The sequence below is a fragment of the Suricata suricatta genome, chromosome 9 (assembly GCF_006229205.1).
Source record: "Suricata suricatta isolate VVHF042 chromosome 9, meerkat_22Aug2017_6uvM2_HiC, whole genome shotgun sequence".
NCBI lineage: Eukaryota > Metazoa > Chordata > Mammalia > Carnivora > Herpestidae > Suricata > Suricata suricatta.
The window spans coordinates 77,134,678-77,155,528 of record NC_043708.1 but is presented as its reverse complement, the minus strand read 5'-3'; the positions used below and the strand labels follow the sequence as shown (position 1 = coordinate 77,155,528).

Below are 20,851 nucleotides of genomic sequence, written 5' to 3'. Positions count from 1 at the left end.
GTGTATATCTGTTTTACTTTTTACACATTGAAGCATTTTAGCTTTTTACAAAATTTAAAACAATATCTATAATTACTACTATAAATGTAAATAATATATTTTTTCAACTTTTAGCTTTGTTAACTTAAAATATCTGATGACTTGTCAGAATATCCTATTGCTTGACTTCTACTAATTTCTATCTATTCTATGACTTCAAATGTTCTGTGATTTAGAAACTTCAGGCAGTGTCTAAGGAGAAAAGGCTTTGTAGATTTTTTGAACATATTATTATTATTACCTTTTTCAGTTTTGTAACATTGCCATTTATTATATTACTATAGTTAACTAACTAAGACTTCATGCTTTGTCTAGAAGTTGAGACTAAAATTTTACAGTTTTACAATGTTTAAAATATTATGATCATGTGAATATTATTTATTGTAGAACCCAATAGTGGAAATGAATGCACAGAAGAAAAACTGAAATGAGCCCTAAGTTACTAAATTCCTGTGAAGGAAAATCTAGCATAATACATGAAGGGATGACAGATTCTTTGTTAGATTTCTTTCGCTTCTTTCATTTCCTTATATTCATATGGGATTCAAGCTAGTGTTTCCTTTTGCCTTAGGTCATCATCTAAATTGTATTGTTTTTCATTTTCCCTGAGTATCCTTCTCAATAAATGGTGTTTACGAAAGTGGCTTGGGTAGGTGGTGAGTTTTCCGAGTTCTTGACTGACAATTTCTTTCCTTCTGGTTTTACACTTGAGTAGAAAATTAGGGGTTCAAAATTATTTCTTCTCAGCTATTAGAGGAACTGCTCCCTAGTTTATAGCATTGCACGGCAATTCAAATGATCATTCTTTTGTACTAAACTTGTTTTTTTTTCTTTCTCTCTCCTTCAGTTCATAGAATTTGTTCTCTTTGTAAAAAATGATTTCCTTTACCCCTTTACTCCTCTCTAATTTTCAATCTCTGGCTAGATAGTTGTTGGATATCCACATCTTGTAACCTTTTACTCATCATTTCATTTCTTTTCCTTTTTGCTCTTAGTTCTAGGAAACTCTGTCAACTCCATCGTCCTGATCGCCAGTTTGTTTATGGCACGCTCCTTTTCATTATTTAGTTTGTAAATGACAAATGAAAACTAAAGTTTGTAAATGACAAATGAAAACTAAAGTTTTCATTTGTCATTCATATTTCTGATATCTCTTTACTATCTATAGTAGTGTAGTATCTTATATTGTTCTTTTCTTATTGTAGCCTATTCTAATATTATGCATGTATTAACTTCTTTAGTTTTGCCAAGGAAATAAATGCATTTAAAAAATTTTTTTTAATGTTTATTATTGAGACAGAGAAAAACAGAGCATGAGTAAGGGAGGGGCAGAGGGAGGGAGACACAGAATCTGAAGCAAGCTCCAAGCTCTGAGCTGGCAGCACATAGCCTGACGTGGAGATCGAACCCACGAACTGTGAGATCATGACCTGAGCCGAAGTCAGATGCTTAACCAACTGAGCCACCAAGGCGCCCCTGAATTAGAGTTTTTAAAAAGTATTTTTCTGTTTCTGCAAAGGTTAGATTTTTTTTTGCTAGTTTGCTTCCATGCTTCTCTGTTATGTCATTGACTTTCTCTAAATGGCCTCTGCTCCCTGATTCTCAGTTAATGTTTGTAAATGATGGGCTGATTTAGTTGATAGGGATTAATTGAATTGAATTTATTCTGCAGTTATAAATGGGGAAGTGTGGACACACTTTAGTACTATGTCTTGGTTATATTTTCTTTAGTAAAATCCAGGAGAAAATAGAACGGGCGGGCAGAACATACGAAGGGAAGGCAGCACATCTAAAGGAACAAATGTTTTTTTTCCTAGGTTCGAAGAATCTGTCTGTGGAAATATTTGTTCGTTTAGATGTGACTTGAAACTACAGCCAGAACAGGGCATGTTACAAATGAGGAAATAGGCAGAAGGTTAAGTAGTTTGTCAAAAATAGCATTTATGGTTTTCCTTTTGCATCAATAATTATATTTAGAAAGGAAGCACATTTTAAATTTCTTTGAGGCCATATTCACTTTGCCTTGTACGTGGATTAATCTTTATTGAAGGTGATCCTGAAATGGCGAAGTACTCTAGGATGAGTGTGGATATGGGTCTCTCAACTAGCTATTGATATTTCTGAAATTGTTCCATTCATCTTCTCAGAGTCTAGTCTCAGTTTGTGTTCTGATGATAATCTCTGTCACATTCTCCAGGCTTTTATAGAAAATGCATTTTCAAAATGGAATCAGGAAACATCAGCATCTCACTCAGAAATGGACAGAGGCTGACCAATGACGACTGTTTCATACTTTGTAAACCATACAAATACATTACTTATGGCAAGTGGCCATATTTCTTCGAACTTATATTGCATATTGTATGATTTCAGGTCTCACCCTGGGAAGCAGCAACTATGTATTTCATTTTTAAATGATGTGAACATTTCTTTTATCAAAGAGAGCCAAAAAGAGAGAAAGAAACTCAGAGGCTTTGTGTGTAGTGCAGAGGCTGTTGATTTAAATCCTGGCTCAGTCACGCACTAACTGACTCATTTTGCAAACACTTCTTAAGCATTCTGAGCTTCAGTTTCCTTATCTGCAGAATGGTTATTCAACAACACTTATCTTATAGGGTTGTTTAAGGATTTGGATGTAGGAATTCATTAAATAGTAAACTATATTCTTATTAGAATAGTCAGTTGGACAGTCACCAAATGTTTATTGAGTTTATTATAAGATTAGCTCTTAATCCCTTAATTGAAATACATAACCAGCAGAGTTATGGGAAACTGAAGCACTTGGGAGGGTAATGCGAGCTATAAAATATATGCACCCCTCTGCAAAGTTTGGAAGTTTAATCATTTTTCTTAAATTGGAGCATGAAGAAAAGACACATGAAAGGCTAAGAGTAATGTTTTAAATTCTTACTGGTTTAATAGATTGTTAAGTGAGATTTTCTTTCTGGCTTGGAGTCTTGGTTGGGACCCAAAAGCTGAGGAAATTGGTGATAAGTGCTGCCCTTTCTGAGGAAAGATGCTAGACTCATCTGTGTAGGACTGACTTTTCTAGTCTGTAGAAGAGAGTTCTAGAGAGTTCTTTTTTTTTTTTATTTCCACCGAATTTTGAAGGAAGGAGGTGAGAATATGCTTTTTAACAAAGCTCTATGATTGTGATACAATTCATAAAACATACAATTCACCAATATAAGGTATATAATTCAGGTTTTTATATATTCAGAATTGTGAAAACTGTGATGTGATTCTTGTGATAGAATCCATTTAAAAACATTGTCATTACCCTCAAATGAAACTAGTCAGCTCCTACCTATCACCCCTCAATCCACACCTGCCTTTCCCAACGCCCTAATCCCAAGCACCCACTAATCTACTTTCTGCCTCTAGTGATTTGCCTCTCCTGGACATTTCATCTCAACAGATTCACACACTTTGTGGTGTTTTGTGACTAATTTATGTCACTTAGTGTAGTGTTCCAAGTTTCATCCATGTTGTAGCATGTATCAGTATCTCATTTCTTTCACTGCCTAAAACACAGTCCATTGTACAGATACATTACATTTTACTTATCCATTATTTGATGGATATTTAGTTGGGTTTATTTTTGGTTATTATGACAAATGCTGCCATAAACATTTGTATACACATATATTATTATTATTTTTTGGTGCACATATGTTTTCATTTCTCTGGGGTATGTATTTAGGAATGGAATTGCTGGTTAGTATGGTAACTCTGTGTTTAATTTTTTGAGGATATGCCAGACTGTTTTCCAAAGTGGCTGAACCATTTTCCACTTCCACCAGCAGACACTGAGGGTTCCAATTCTTTCATGCCCTTGCCTGCCCTAGGTATTATCTATTGATGATAGCCATCCTGGTAGGTATGAAGTGGTATCTCATTGTGGTTTTGATTTGCATTTCCAAGATGGCTAATGATGTTGAGTATCTTTACTTGTGTTTATTAGTCATGTATATTTTTCTTTTGAGAACTGTCTATTCAGATCTCTTGTGCATCTTTTAATTGGTTATTTGCCAATCTGTAGTAAAAGAAAGCTTGCAGTGTTCCTGGTTTCACCCAGCCATGTGAGACAGGTCCAACCATTCCCCAGCTAGGATCTTGTGATCTTCAGAAAGTTCCAGGTCCAGACTGCTGTTGAATTGGAGTAGAGCCTGGAGAGAGAGAGAGAGCTGTGGTGTGATAGCTTTTACTTCTAGAGTTTAAAGGCATTGGAGTTTAGTTTCCCCCTGGGGCTATCTGGATATTTGTATTGTTGATGGCTAGAGCCATTTAGTAAGGCGCCTAAACATGAGGGCTGCCTGCCGGGGTGTTATGATCTGATTCATGTTCTCCCTGATTTCATATGTAGAAATCCTAATACCCAGGGTGATAGGAGGTGGGGCCTTAGGGAAGTGATTAGGTCATAGGACAGAGCCTTATAAAAATGATCCTCTTATAAAAGAAGTCCAAGAAAGCAGCCCTTTCACCATGTGAGGATACAGTGAGAAGTCTGGGACCCATAAGAGGATAGTCACCCCACCATGCTGATGTCCTGAACTTGTACTCCCAGCCTCCAGAGCCATGAGAAATAAATTTCTGTCATATATAAGCCACCTCGTCTATGACACACTGTTGAAACAGCCTGAATGGACTATGGGAAGGAAGCACTCAAGTTCCACTCTGGGGATCTCCAAAGACCACCCCTCCACCAAAGTAGCCCGCGAGATACAGAGCCGGAACAGCAAGAGTCACGTTCCATAAGCACTGATCAAGGAAATCGTTGTCCTTTCTATCTATCCCCTCCTTAGGCTGCTCCCTATTTCCATTTTTCCATTTCTGTACTGAAGTTGTAAGTTTGGCATATGTAGGGGCAGGGGTAAAAGTTTTGAAATGATTCAGGTTTGATTTAGATTAGACTGGATATTTTCACACATGAAAATAATACTGTTCTAATACCTAGAAGTGACCACGAAAGCCACAGGGAACTTTATGAGATATTTTCTAAGACCGTGGAAAGAACGTCTAACAGAGAACTTTTTAAAATAATAGAGAAAAAGAAAACTCATTCTTGATTGTACTTCATCAAGTCTAGCCGGTTCAATATATATGTTCAATATATATACACATGTACACACATATATGTATCTACCTATTCTCCCAGTGTTGTTTTCTTTCTAGATTGATAAAATATTTTTAAGCCCTTTGGTCTATGCATCACAGCCAACAGTAAAATCGAGTTGTATGGATTTTCCAGTTATAGAATGTAGGGCAATGATGGAGTCAAGGAAAAGAACCCAGAGCCTATGACTAACAATTCATAACTAGAGTATGCAGCCCTGTGTTCTGGAACTCTCTCTCTAGGGCTATTAATATTTTCAATGACTCTAATAACTGACTGTTTAGTTCGCATTATGTGATTAAGGATCTTCATCCTCCTGGGAGATCTCAGATCTTTTAGTAACAGTCAATTTGATAAGTGAAAACACTTAGTAAACAGAACAGCTCTTTGAAATAATAGGATACACAGAAATGATTTTCCAAATTCATAGATTAAAATAAACAACATGTTAGTTGCAGAAAACCAACTGTTTAGGTGGTGTACTCCTAGATGCCAGATTGGAGTGACAATACAGGTCAGTCCCAGAGAGGCTGAGCCCCTGCATTTTGGTCATGTCAGGCCCAAGATCAAGAGAAAGCTCATGTGCTAAAAAGCTTGGCATAACATCTTAGAGACCCAGAGCACGGAGGCCCTTTACACAAACAGAACAAATCCCTTTCAGTGCTTTTAGACCTTAACAAACACGAGGTGATGTATAAAACGTCACTCCCCCCACCACACAGCTAGTCCCCTCCCCGCCAACCCCTGCACTCCTTTCAGCATTTCTGAAATGTGCCCCATTGAACAATCTGTATTCATTGTAACAAATACAATCTCCTTGAATTAAATTCTGAAGAGACTTTATAGCGAGAAAAAAGAGGACTGATCTGTATTCTCTTGAATTTAAACAAGGGACAGAGCACAGCAAATGAGAAATCTTGGGTGAGCTAAGTTCACTGGAATGGGTAAGGAGGGAAAGAGATGGGTAAGAATTGGATGAAACTTGCACTGGCTAAGGAATCAGTTGTAGGTGTTCTAGGAATAGAGAAGCAGTGTTGGTTAATGTTAGTGCCTTAATTGTGCGATTATTTGGTGTCACTGGGTGCATTTTCATTTTCTTATCACGATGTGATACATTTCCTTTTAATTTAAATTTCCTTGGATGGAAGGTAGGGCTCAGAGTCAGAATCGTCAAAATTATAAAGTGGGAGAGGAAAAGCATGCCAGTAGCTATTTGCAGATGTAATAAAGATTTGACTAATCTGCATATATATGGTTTGGGTTAGCTCACTGGCTGGCCATCCCCGTCTGATAAAACCTGCACTATCACTATGCAATTCATTGCCTAGTATCATTGTGATTATCTGTGTTCCTCTCATTATTCACCCATTGCTTCCGTTGTATCTGGAGTAAAAATAATAAGCCATAAGCTTCCCTGCTGCTTAATCTAACAACAAATCATTCTGGATTCCAAGCCCAATGTCAACTATGCAAAATGAATTAGGATCACACGGACAGATGTCTTCTTTCTTCACCACACAACTGACCTCTCTCCCCTGAAGCTGTCGACACATGCAAACGCTACATTTAAGAACTTGTCCTTGATTTTTTGGGAGTTACACATCCCTAATAACTTAACAAGCAAAACAGTCACCCTTGTAATGCGTCAGCACACAAATTAGCTAGACAAATAAAAAGGATTAAAAAAATCTTGAAAATAGCACTTATCATCAGTCTCCCATTCAGAAATAATGAAGGAAGATGGCTTATGCAGATTTAGTAATAGGACATGACATACATGTAAATATCACATGTTACGACCTTTCTTCTGGTGAATAAGCATTTCGTTTGTTCTTCAGAGCCTCTTTGTCTACAGTGAGTGTGGTGTTGAATCGAAGTTATGGCATCAATTAAATCACAAGTTTATATTATTTTCATACAGACAAAATGCAGATATTTTAAGACAGGTAGCAAAAATGATGAGTTACTATCTATTCTTGGTCTCTAAATGAGTTATACATATTCAAAAAAAGAACATTAAAGATGCACCACAAAGCCAGGATCATATATTACTTCTACTCTGAACAAAGATAACATTTGTAGAATCCCATTAGCAATAAATCTTTTAGATTCTTTTCACTTAAAATCTTACGATCCCAAAGGGAAGAAGAGATAATCAGTAAATAGAACTCTGATATCTGTCAGGAATTTGCCTGAATTAGAGTTGAACTAACTTGAGAGAGATTGAAAGAAAATTACCTTTAGTATTCTGATGAATCTTTCTGATTTTTTCTTTAAAATTACCATTAATAATGTAAACAAAAACACCTTGTCATATTTGAACAACACCGGGTGTACAGTATATAATTACCAATGATATCAGTAACTATCCTTGGGCAAAAGATATTCACAGGTTATAGAATAAATTTATAAAATGTAGAATTTAATATGTTTTTAGAAGTATTACATAATAAATTACAATAGTTTTGTATTATGTATTTCTCCTTTTAGTGTTTTTTAACATTAGAGAAGGAAATCATATTAAAATTATTTTTATAAATCTTTGCTTCTCTTAACTAACCAATGATTATATCAGGAAAAGAAAGAGATGGGAAAAAGTTAAAAACATTCTGGAATACTGTATGTAATATATCTAATAACCCATACTTATCACTGACTTTTTGGAGCACTGCAGTGTCCGGCATTGAATGTGATTTGGTTAGGGAGGCCCTACCTATTTCCTAGTGTAGTAGAATTAGGAGCTTTTCACCTTGTTTATGTGGAAGAAAGGAGTTCCCAAAAAGGAGGACTCCACCATGCCAAAGGACTATTCTTGAGATGAGAGTTGCTTCATTAGGATCTCTGCAGCAGTCTCTTAGCTTTTCCCTTTAAAGAGTGCATTGTGCATGAACTTGAACTGAAGAGTACCCCATTCATATCCTGGGTGCGCTTGGAAGTCATCAGAAGATGGTGGAACATGGTGTCAGGAGTGCTAGTGGTAGCAACATCAAGGAACAATTCTCCTTCCCAAACCGCATGTAACTGGAACCAGTAAAGAACAATTAGAGTAAATCTGCTTAAAATTGAAGCCAAGGGACCCCTGGGTGGCTCAGTCAGTTGAGTATCAAACTCAGGATATTTTGCTCAAGTCATGATCTTATGGTTTGTGTGATTGAGCCATGCGTCGGATTTTCTTTTTCCCTCTCTCTGTCCCTTTCCTGCTCACAGGCGCGTGCTCTCTCTCACTCGCTCTCTCTCTCTCTCTCTCTCTCTCTCTCTCTCTCTCAAAATAAATAAATAAACAAAAAAAATTAAAACTAAAATTTCAAAGACAATAGTGGAAATAGAAATGTTTGGTTGGGACTGTATCTAGAAATATAAAATGAAAAATAGTGCAACTATTTTAAAAATAAAATTTAGGTTACAATAAAAGTTGTACTCTAATTCTTGGAACTAGTGAAAAATTAACCAAATCTTAGATTGGTTCATCTTTCCAACATAATTTTGCGATATATAAGTCTTCATATTTGACTTTCAGAGCATGCTTATAGATAGAATCAATTTTGCAAGAATACTCTACAGCTTTATTAATTTTCAAACAGGTTTCCTAATCATTTGGTTTTCAAATTGTTCTTTTCTGAATCTCATCTTTTTCCCTTTTCCCTTTTCCAAATGCTTGACCTTGATAGATCTATAGTGACTTGAGCAGGTCTTTAATATTGCTTTAATAAACTTCCTGAAATCCTTCATTTAGAAGAATTTCAGTTTAACTTTTAAATTTGCATTCTATTTGCTTAGGACATTGTTGATATTAGTTTCTCAACAGGATTATAACTTACCAAGATGTTGATTCTCTGGATTAAAATAGGTGCTATGTTAATTGCAGAGGAGACTTTGAGTTGGATCTAATGGTACAAATGTTCATCTCACTACTGAATATTTTCATGCTATGACAATTTCTGATACCTTATGGATACTTTCTTAACTGATGAGACTCACAAAATGAATATTCAGTTAAGGAATTAGACACCTGTGTCTACTTGACAATCTACTGGAGATCCAGAAACAGCAATATAGGTGTTAATAAAAGGGAAATAGCGATTTTTTTGAACTATGTCTTAAGCACTTAACATGTATGAAATTGTGCCTCAGAATTCTCCCTGACATCTGTAAGAAGGAGGGAGATTTAATTTCAGTTTACTTATTTTACAGTTAAACCCCTTGGGGTCCTTGACTGCAGATTCTTGGTTCTGTCTATACTTTATGCAAGAATAGGTGGACGCTTGCTCCGTGTCAGACTCGGCATGAGGTTCTGGAAGCGAAACGATGCGTCATGTGTTTCCACAAGCAGCTCAGGATCTAGTAGGAGAAACATCTCAACAGACAAGTACAGTGGAGTATAATTAAAGAAATGACTTACGGTTATAATACATTCCTATGTGTCAGACACGGCACTAGATCCTTTATTTAGATAATTTTATTCAATCCTGAGAACATAGTTGCTGAATCTAGGCTCGCATTCAGGTCTTCCTGAAACCAGAGCGGTGTTCTTTACTACTGTTCCCCACTGCTCCTTCACAGTGAGTGAAAGGCAAAGATCTATGACTAAGTGTCGTCGGAATATCCAAGAGTGGCCCTTCACCTAGCTTGGGGTGCTTAGGAAAGGTTTCTCAGGGGTGCTGCTGCGTGAGCTAGAGTGCTGGAAGACAAGCCCACCGTTCCCTTGGCAAGACAGCAAAATGGAGATGCCATGGAAGGATGAGCTGGGTTCCAGAAATTACTCTTTGTTTTGTAAAGTATTAAAAGCACAGTTATAGTATAGACCATTTTACACTACATTACCTAGGATATAACAATGACAGTCATGCTTAGTGTTCCTAACTAACACCAGAAAATTCAGAAAAAAAATCTTATGTCTAATCATTGTCCCCATTTTTGCGTAAAAGATTTCAAAAGCCTGCAGCCTCAGGCAGTGTACTTAAGAGGAATTGTTACTCAACTGATCGCTGCTGCTTCTGATTCCTTCTACAACGTATATTTACCCAGAAATGTCACATGGGATTTTGCATTTATATAATGCTTTTTAGGGCAATGAAAACCCAATAAAATCAGGCGGCTTATTTAATGTTCAAAGTGTTTAATAAGCTTTTTTTTGAATGAACCATTTAAATGAGTTTTTTTTCTTTTTTCATTAATTAACTCACCAGTGCACCAAATACGTATCAGATAAATGAGTTGATAGGGTCCCCAGTTCAGGTGAAGATGCACTACGGAAAGCACTAATTAGGCAGGCAAGGGCTCCTCCAGATAATTAAATAGTGATTAATAGATTTCTGTGCTACCAAAATTAAAAGTAACTAATTGGTTGAAAAAATATTTAAAATTGTGTGCTTGGAACTTACATGTTGAAACATGATTCTGAGGGGTACTGAGATTTTGTTTGTTTTCTTAAGAGTGAAGGTTTTAATTTTTTTACTAGTTTTTTCCCCTTCTGATATCTTGTGTCAAAGGGTTCCCGTGTTAATAGTAGAATATAATGGAAGTTTATGCAATTAAATACAGCAAGAGAGTTTATAGACCATTTATCATTGGATATGGGTCATATACTGTGAATTTCAGAAAATAAAAGGGAATTCCATTTGTAGCCCACTCTTGCCTGAAGCTCACCTAATGAAATCTTTCTCACTCATAGAATTAACAGTGTATCCAGCTGAAAAGTATTTAACATTCCCTGTGCATACTAAGCATGCAAAAGTAGAATAAAACCTTGCATACTTACAGGGGATTTTTGTTGCTTTTTCTTCAGCCTAAATTAGGCAGCTCTTGTTCATTTAGTGCATTTGAAAGGAGCTGAACTTTTAAAATTCTGAACTGTCAGTCCCCATCATTTCATTTGACAGCTGACACTTTCAGAGTGAAGAACACACAAATCATGTGGGTAGAGTGAAATGCTGCTAATAAATGCTATTGTTTTTCCTGATGGAAAAGGAGCACCTTAAACAACTGTTTGCAGATCCAACGGGTTTGTTATGATGCAAAATGCATGTTTGACTGTCACCATTTTTGTTTACTACATGCAGAGCATAAAATTGCTGATAAAAAAATTGAAGAAACATAAGGCCAGATTCATTAAGAACCATGCTTTTCTCCTCCCCGCCCACCTTTACACCCCACTCTCCCATTTTAATGTGATAAACATTGAGTCTTCCTTCATTAAAGCATGAAACTAATAAATAATGTATGGTTCTTGAGATAATTACAAGATTTTTGTATTTATGGAAAACAAGAACTCGGGAAACTTGTTTGTCTGCTTATACTCTGCTTGTTAAGCTAGGGAACTTGTGAAAATTGGCTCTACCAATATGATATTTTATTTAAGAGTGTCTATGATAGTTTTAGAGACTTTATAGTTTTGTTTTCTAGCATTAAGCTTATGAGGGCAAAGTGCATGTGGTTAAGTTTGAAGGAGTCACCTTCCTGATACAGAAAGTCTCCATATGTCTTTCTGAGTTATTGACCTGACCAAACTATATAGAATGGCGCATCATATTCTATTAAAATCTTTGTTAACATTAGTTCATATACTTCCAGCAAGAGGATCATTCCTATTTTGGTTTGTATGTACCTACCATAGGGAAGGATAGACAGCTTGAGAAAACATATGTTTTGCTTATCGCATGTATATTGTCACTCAAAACACTTTTAGCTCTAAAATATTTTACAAATATTGCTATTAAACTTAATATCTTTGACTATCTTAGGAACCTCAGTAAGATGTCTAAAAGATTGAAATTAGATCTGATCCAAATAATGAACTAGAAAGATTATGGTATGGGATATGACAATTAATTTTATGTCTCAGTTTGACCAGGGGAAGATATTTGGTCAAACATTATTCTGGGTATGTCTGTGAGGATTTTTTTGGGTTATATTAATATTTGAATCAGTAGACGGAGTAAAACACATTATCCTCCCTAGTAGGGGTGGGCCTCATCAAATCAGTTGAAGGCCTGAATAGCACAAGAAGTCTGACCCTCTCTTAAGTAAGAAAGAAAGAACTCCTGCCTGAGTGCTTGAGTTGGGATTTTGAACTTTTTCTGCCTTTGGACTCAAATGGAAACATCAGCTCTTCATGAGTCTTGAGCCCGTAGGCTTTCAGACTAGATTTTATGCCATCAGCTTGCTTGGTTCTAAGGCCTTTGAACTCAGGCTGGAACAGACCCTTGGCACTCCCACTCTTCACTTCCAACTATAGGTCTTGGGACTTCTCAGTTTCCATAAGTGCATGAGTCAATTCCTTATAATAAATCTCTTTCTATATACATACATCCTGTTGGTTCTCTTTCTCTGGAGAACTATGATTAATTCATGGGGTCAAAATTCTGAAAAAAAAACATAGGGCGAAAAGTTCAGGAGTGGCTCATATTTATTTTTTTCTTTTTACATAATGACTTTATTTCTCAGTGCAAACAATAGGAAAAGGAAATTATTCTCAATATTGTTTCTCACTGATGAACTGACAAAGATAACTCACTTAACTGTCTAGACAGGAAGCATACACACATCCAGATGAAAACATTAAAAAGCTCATTACCACATGGCCTTGAACAATGTTAACATCTTACACACATATTTATGTTGTGCATACGGAGTACAGTTGATGGAGAAGGTGCTGAATGGAGAATCCAGTAAATTAGTCCTGGTGGCATTTTACACATACTTCTCTCGTGCCTCAGTGTATCTCCAAAAAAGCAAATGCTCTTAAGGAAAAGTGACCTTTAAACTCAAGGGAATGTATGCACCAAATGAAGGGTGTAATCTACATGGTTTTCATAGGAAAGCCTGGAGGGTCCGAGTGCCCCACTGGGAAACAGAAAGCTCCCCTTGGAGAAGTCATTGCTCTGCTTTCTTGTTTCACTGCTCTGACCTCTCCTCCAGGTTTCCCTTAAAATGTGCTCAACTTTGAGTCACCATCTCTACTGTTTGCTTACTCACCTTCTCAAAACCAACAGATCAGAAGTCAATGGGTACTTTTTAAAATTCATGACTGTCCTAGGATGTATGATTCCCAGGACAGCTGTGGCAAACAACCAGTCTTACAGATGGATAATATCCAGAATGTTCTTCCGTGGCTAAGATTTTACTGGAGTTCCCCTTTTGCCCACAAATAGGCAGTTTGCTTGGTTTGTCATTCCCTTCCGAAGGTACTTAGGAGGGGCGGAAGCCTAGAGTGAGCAGTTAAGTTCCTCCGTGTGAGAGCACAAGTGAATTAAAGTTCCAGTGACTCAAGGCTCAGAGGCAATTACAAAGGTTTTCAGTAGTTAAACCAAGGTAACTTGCAAAGAGCCCAATTCCATTGCTGACTTGATCTTTAAATCAATATGTTTCCATGGACATTATATATGATAGCGTATGTAGGCTGGGAAAGGAACTGAGACCTCAGAACAGGTTTAAAGGGGGAGAAAGTGAGTCTTTATATGAGGCTGGATTTTCAAGTATTATCTAGGGCAAAAGTTTTTTAAAATCTTAATTACCTGTCACTCTCTAGTAGAGAACAGTTCTGGAGACTGGACTTGGCTCTTACGTAGTCACTTCACATAATGTCAGAGATCCCTGGAAGGGTACTTTGAAAGATATATTGCAGATTGTTATGCAGTTCCCTTCTCCACTGGCCAGGAGAGTTAGGAATTTGGGAGGTTTCTTTTTTTTTTTTTTTTAAATGGGGGTTAGGGGAAAGAGAGGGTAAAGAACTGACATGAAAATTTATTTTTAAGGACACTAAAACCTGGGCGAGTTTTTACTGCATAGCCACAGGATACTGCTGGCTAAAGTAATTTGAAAGAAGGCAGTAGAGGGACTGAACAAATGGCTGCAGAAAACAGGTTTTGGAAAAAACCCTTTCAATAGATGGTTCTATGGAGGAGGACATCTCTGGTCTCTGGGATTTTAGATCACTGGTCTCAGATTCTTTCTAATTTCATTGGAAGGCCTGAGAAGCCAGGGGGTCAGATATAGCCATTGCTAAGTGGCCAGTGTTGTTGGTGTTGACTATGACATAGCACACACACAAAGGAAAACCAGTTAGTAGTGCTCTCTGAACTCTGGGGCAGAATGCCCATTTTATGGGTTGCAGTTGAGTCAGTGTCTTTACAAGTGGTTCATGTGCTTAAAAGCTTGGGCTTTGGAGTAAAACACACTGGAGTTCAAATCCCAAATCCACAGTTACTAGCTGGGTGCCCTGAAAAATTGACTACATCTTTTTAGGCTCCATTTCTTCACCTGCTAAATGAATTTCATAGTAGTTATTCACCTCATATGAAATGAGATTCTATGTGGAGCCTGCTTAGAAGAGGTCCTGGCACCGAGCAGGTGCTTAGTACAATTTGGATAATTAGTTACATGCACAAATGAAGAAATAGAAGCTGATATGATCATGGTAAACATAATGCAGAGTATTTAGAGTAAGACAGTCCTCAAAATCAGAATTGGCCTCATCCAACTGAAACCCTCTACTGCTAGCACATTGAGTTAAATAAAAACCCATAAAAAAACCCAAATTTGTTTTTTTTTTTTATCAATAGTGAAAACACTGCATGGGGGGCACATTCTAAATACTTTCTAACAGCTATTAAAAATGGTCAAATGGGGGCACCTGGGTGGCTCAGTTGGTTGAGCATCCAACTTTGGCTCAGGTCAAGATCTTACCATTCGTGAGTTCAAGCCCCACATTGGGCTCTGTGCTGACAGCTCAGAGCCTGGAGCCTGCTTCAGATTCTGTGTCCCCCTCTCTCTCTGCCCTTCTCCTGCTCATACTCTGCTCTCTCTCAAAAATAAAGATTAAAAATATTAAAAAATAAATAAAAACTAAAGGACAAATATAAACTATTGAGTATTCTTGGACAAGAGTGATTCACTGAGCATTCCCCTAATGTGAACATGTATTACAATCTTTATAAACTTAAACGGAATTGATAACAATACTTGAAAATAAGACATCATGAAGCTCGTTCTCAAGTGACTTTAGGTTGTGTGAATGAACCTTTTGTCAGTGAAAGAACAGTAAGGATGTTATATCTCTCTTCCATTCACAAAGCCTGAGGGGGGAAAATACCCAAGAATCGGAAACATATGGTTTTAAAATTCTGTGGCTGAGCCTGCAACATTGATGGAGTTTTATGTCAAGAGATAAAAATCTGTGCGAGGACTGTCACAAGCTGTTCGGGCGAACAGAGCCACTGCTGCTAAGCCACTATTGATATTCTTCACTGGGTTGCAATGAGAACCACCTGTAAGCCAGCCAGGTTTGGGACTGGTGAAAATTATCAAGGGATCCAGGTCAAAATAATGTAAATAAGATGGGTCAAGAGAGGTTGATTAGTATCAGTGAATCCCAGGATGATGGAAACCTCAAAGACAATGAATGAATGCAGAGACAGGTGTGACTTCTTTGAGACGGGTGGCAGGAGTGTGTGTCTGAGGGATGACAGCATCACTCGGGAAAGTTGGGATCCAGGGTCCATTCACCTCTCATATTATTTACCCTAATTATGTGAGGCAGAAAGTGGTCAGGAGACTCCACAGCTTCAGAAAACATACACAGTATTGAGTATAGAGTAGCCAAATTTTGAAAATTTTTATTTTTTACATTTATTTATTTTTGAGAGACAGGGAGAGGCAGAGCACAAGTGGGGTAGGAGCAGAGAGAAAGGGAGACACAGAATCAGAAGCAGGCTCCAGGCTGTGAGCGGTTAGCACAGAGCCTGACGTGGGGCTCGAACCAACAGACTGTGAGATCATGACCTGAGCTGAAGTCAGATGCTTAACAGACTGAGCCACCTGGGCACCCCTAGAGTAGACAAATTTTGAAGTGAAGAATTTTCTGGAGCAAACACTCAGCAGTCTCCATTACAGTCTTGGAGCACTATCTTATAGAACAAGTTGAAAGGCAGGGCAGATACAAATTTCTCAACTCTTTTATCCTTGCCTGGGGCGATTCCCAAACCTTATCTCATTTGACCCTTATGCCATAGTGCGGGAAGTCTTGGTCAGCCAAAAACCTTCATGAACTGTTTTGTTCTAGATGAATTTGATGAAGTATAGTGAAAATAAAGCTAAATAGAAATAAAATGAATTAAATCTCTTCTGAGCATTTGATTCTCAAAAATTCTGGTCTCATTCTTGGCAGACTCACATTAATACATTTTCTAGATATTTATTAAATGGTTAAAGTACTGTGGCTGTTTATGTGGTAGTGGTGGAGTGTGATCTGAGAAAATTCCTAACCAAAGAGTTTTAGAGAGGAGAAATGCAGGCTAATAACCTTAAAACGAGCAAGCCAAAATACTGTACTAACTGGGTGGAGAGGGAGCTTCATATAAGGGTCAAGGGCATGAGCTCTGTAAGCAATGGCCTGGTTCTGCCACTTACTAACTGGATAACATCAGGCAAGTTGTTTTACTTCTTGAAACCTCAGTCTCCTCCTTGGTAAAGTAGCACCTATGATGAGGTGACTAATACACTCACCATAATTCCCAGCATAGACTGAGAATTCAAAACTGGTAGCTATCATTATTAATCATTATAAGCTGTGTGCTACAATTAGGGACATGATGGAAGACTTTATGGCATGTCATTGGATCTGATTTCTGAAAGACTGAGGTTTCAACCTTGGGAAGTAGTGTGGCATAGTTAATGAAAACAAAGTAAAACAAATGAAAAAAAATCTAGACTTTGATGTTAAAAACTCGGTTCAGTTTCTTATTCCTGGTTAATTTTTCTTGACTTGCTATTAGATGCCAGATACTGGGTATGTCACTTAACATGTGTGAGCTTCAGTCTCTGGATCAGAAAGTTGAAATGAAGAGCATATCTATTTCTCATGGTTGCTACTGGGAAGAAGAAATGTAACGACATTTGAAGAAAACAACTTGTGATCTGTAAGTTGTTATTGCTATTACAGTTATTACTTGAGGATGGACAGAAAGGATAGGAAAGGTCTAAGAGACTAGCATAAATTAAAGACCGAGAGGTATAATGGGACACAGAATGTTCAGGAAATGACCAAAAGTAGGTATGATGGGAATGTAAAGGTATGGAAGGAAATACTTTGATGGAATACTTTATGAAGGCCTCAATGCTGAGCTCAGGGTTTGGGCTTTATTTTATGCCCAACATAGAATCAGTGAAGGTTTTGAAAGAGTATTATATGTTCTAGAAAGATTATTCTACACTTTATGTTACTGTGGTCTGAGAAAGTGTCAGTTGGTACATTATTAGTGACGTGATCATAAGATAGTTTTATCTCTCAACAGTGGTCACCATCTTACTTTTGCTCCCTCCCTTTTCCCTGCTCTGGTCCATGTCATTCTCTGACTATCCTTCAGTAATTCAAAGGCTGAGGTGTACATCATAATCTTCTATGGACATTCAGAAATAGATTAATGCCAAAGCTTTGCTCCAGATTACTGGATTAGCATCTTGGTGGTAGGTCCCAGGGTATGCAGTTGAAAAGTCACTACAGGTGATTCTGATATACAGACAGGACTGAAAGCTTCCTTTTGAACTTTTGAACTTGGAACTTTTCCTCCATGCAATAGCTCCTTATGATTTAGTGAGGAGTTTCTTTAACTTGCAAGAAATGTCTGTATGTTATGGTGGTCCAATGTTAAGATTTCAGTGGAAATCAGAAAGAGAGGAATCTAGCCACTTTGTCACAGCTCTGGGAAACCAGTATCAGGGCACTGGGCAGTATGGGACAGATAGAAACCCCAGCAAGATGGGTGTCCAGGTGACTGGAGCATAGTTCAGAGCTCGGAGGCTGACTGAGGATTCAGCCACGTGGCTGAGTAATTAGCAGGGGTGCAGGAGTCCTTTCTCATGTGGTACTCTTTGATTCACCTACTCTCCCAGCCCTGGCTATTCCTCTGAGTGAATTTCAACCCCAGGTTTTACTACCAATTCCCTGACTTTCTTCTATATCCTCAATGGAAAATTCAGAGAGAGAAAATTGGATTGGTCCAGTTACTACTGTTGAATCATCTGCCTTTGGTCAGGTGCTTTCTTTTTGGTCAAACCAGTCGTGACTGGGTGGCAGGGTATCATCGTGTGGAATGAATGCGGATAAGAATTCCTGCAGGAGGGATCTGGGCTTCCCAAGGAAGGGGGCTGTTGAGTAACAGTGTTTATAGCTAACCTTTAGGTAGTACTTGCGGCATTGCTCTAAGCATTTCACATGTGTACGAACTAATTCCGTTTTCATAACTTACATAGCCCAACTTGTTAAATTTAATTAACGTGGGGCACCTGGGTGACTCAGTCGGTTAAGAGGCCGATTTCAGCTCAGGTCATGATCTCACAGTCTGTGAGTTTGGGCCCTGCGTCGGGCCCTGTGCCAACAGCTCAGAGCCTGGAGCTTGTGTCAGATGTTGTGTCTCCTCTCTGCCCCTTCCCCACTCGAATCTGTCTCTCTGTGCCTCTCAAAAATAATTAAACACCACAATAATAAATAAATTTAACACATATGAACACCTTATATAAATATTGATTTATAAAAATATTTATAAATATACATAACAGTAACCATCCCAGACACTGTTTTAAGTATGTTATAATCATTAACTCATTTAATGAGGACTTATGAAGTCATCATCATTATCTTCTCATTTACAAGTTAGAGACAGAGTTGTAGAGTTAACATCTTTTCAGTTACATGGCTAAAAGTGGAAACACTGAGATTTGAGTTCAGGTATTCTGGGCACATGTTTACCTGTTGAACTGTTTTTGGAATCTGTTTCCTTACACAGTCAGATAATCCAAGGTACTAAAATAATGTTTGACCTGTTATGCATTCTAAGCTGATCTATAGAGTGGTGTAAGGATGGAAAGGTAGGTAGGTACCTGCTTCTCAGTGAACTCTGATCTTCTAAGTCTGTATCTGGTGCTCTTTTCTACCATCTTCCTCCCCCCCCCCCCCCCCCCCCCCCCCCCCCCCCCCCCCCCCCCCCCCCCCCCCCCCCCCCCCCCCCCCTCCCTCCCTCCCTCCCCCCCTTCCTCCCTCCCTCCCTCCCTTTCTGTATTTAAGTATTTATGTATTTATTTAGAGAGAGAGAGTGTTTGAGTAGGGGAGGGGCAGAGAAAGAGGGAGAGAGAGAATCCCAAGCAGGTCCTATGCTGCCAGCTTGGAGCCTGACTTGGGGCTTGAACCCATGAACTATGAGATCATAACCTGAACTGAAGCCAAGAGTCAGATGCTGAACTGACTGAGACACCCAGGTGCACTTCCACCATACTCCTTCTGCTTTAAAGTTCTATGTGTGGCACTAGATGCTCAATAAATATCTATTAAAGAAATGTGAATAAATAAATAAATGAATGAATATCTAAGGAAGTGAAATTTCAAATAAAAAAGAACAATTGTTGAAGTTTGAAGGAAGTTGAAAAGAAGCTTTGGCTGAGTGAAAAATCATGCAATTGATAGTCCCAGTATTGAGATAGAATATCGACTTTGCCCCCTACCTCGGGAAACTCCAATGAGACCTGACAATGTGTGTCAAAGATTTTGGACCTAATCTTCTTAGTTTGTAGAATTGGATCAACTTGACACCCCAGAATTTAGGAAATTGTTGCTGCTTTTCCAGCAAGACAGTTAGAGAATCAGTCATTGTTTAGTATTTTGTTGTGAGTCTTGAACCATAGGGAAAAAAAAAAGAGGAGAAAAAGTTAAGTAAACTCTTAATCAACTTTGCAACAATGGGCATATTGGCATTTGATTGATGGAGTTTTTATTTTATTCATGCATTTTTTTAAAGGAAAAAAGTAATGAGTAAAAAAATTCAGAGATTCTTTTGGAATATATTCTTCAAAAATCTATTATGAAGAGAATGTATTTTTGGTTACTAAGCTAGGCAAGGATAATGTTATCAGTGAAAATGGGATGCACACACTGAAGAGAAACACCAAGCGCAGTGACAGCCTGGTTCTGTGACCTTGCTTGAGAGGAAGCCCCAGACAGAGGGAAGAGCGTAACAGCTGCAGTGGTGCAATAAACAATCCCAAGGGACTAAGTGGAAGCTTGATGCCAAATTAAACCTGTGTATGAACCTTATTTGTTTCCCTGCAGTTAAGGGGAGGCACCGTCATTCAAATAGACAAGCTCCATAAGGCCGGCTATGTAACAAACTGGAATCAGGGATTCTAATCAGCAAAGGTTTTCGTGTCTTTCCCTGATAAGAACTTGATCTAGACAGCTCTGTTACATTAAATACATCACTTCTAATCAGAGAGGAAGAGCCTAAGAGACGGTCACCCCAAATATTCTTACAGTGTCACATGATGCCTGAATATTATGCCCTAATTTTAAATGGGAGATAAAGAACATTTCTCCATCAAGAGCTGCTTCTGATTGTCCTAGATTTCCGGTGCAAGCTTAGGAACACAACATACAGAGGGCTAAGATAACTCATGTGAAGGACTCATGTTATAGAACACCGTATATCATTTGTATTCTTATTCTCTTTCAATAAATGAGGTTTACTTTTAATTCTGTGAAACAGTGTCATTTCAATTTATTTACCCACATTTCTTTCAAGAAAGTCAGTTCATCCTGGATATCCTTTCTTGTACAAAACCCCTCCCTATTCCTTTCCTTCTCTCAATTTCCTTTCTTTTATGCAACCCATTCTCCAACTGTGACCAAGATATAGACTACAAAAAAATGGA

General features: G+C 37.9%; 1 pseudogene; it reads right to left on the bottom strand.

Annotated features, from left to right (window-relative positions):
• The window catches only part of LOC115302283, a 61,663-nt pseudogene that overhangs the window by 32,072 nt on the left and 8,740 nt on the right, over window positions 1–20,851 (bottom strand).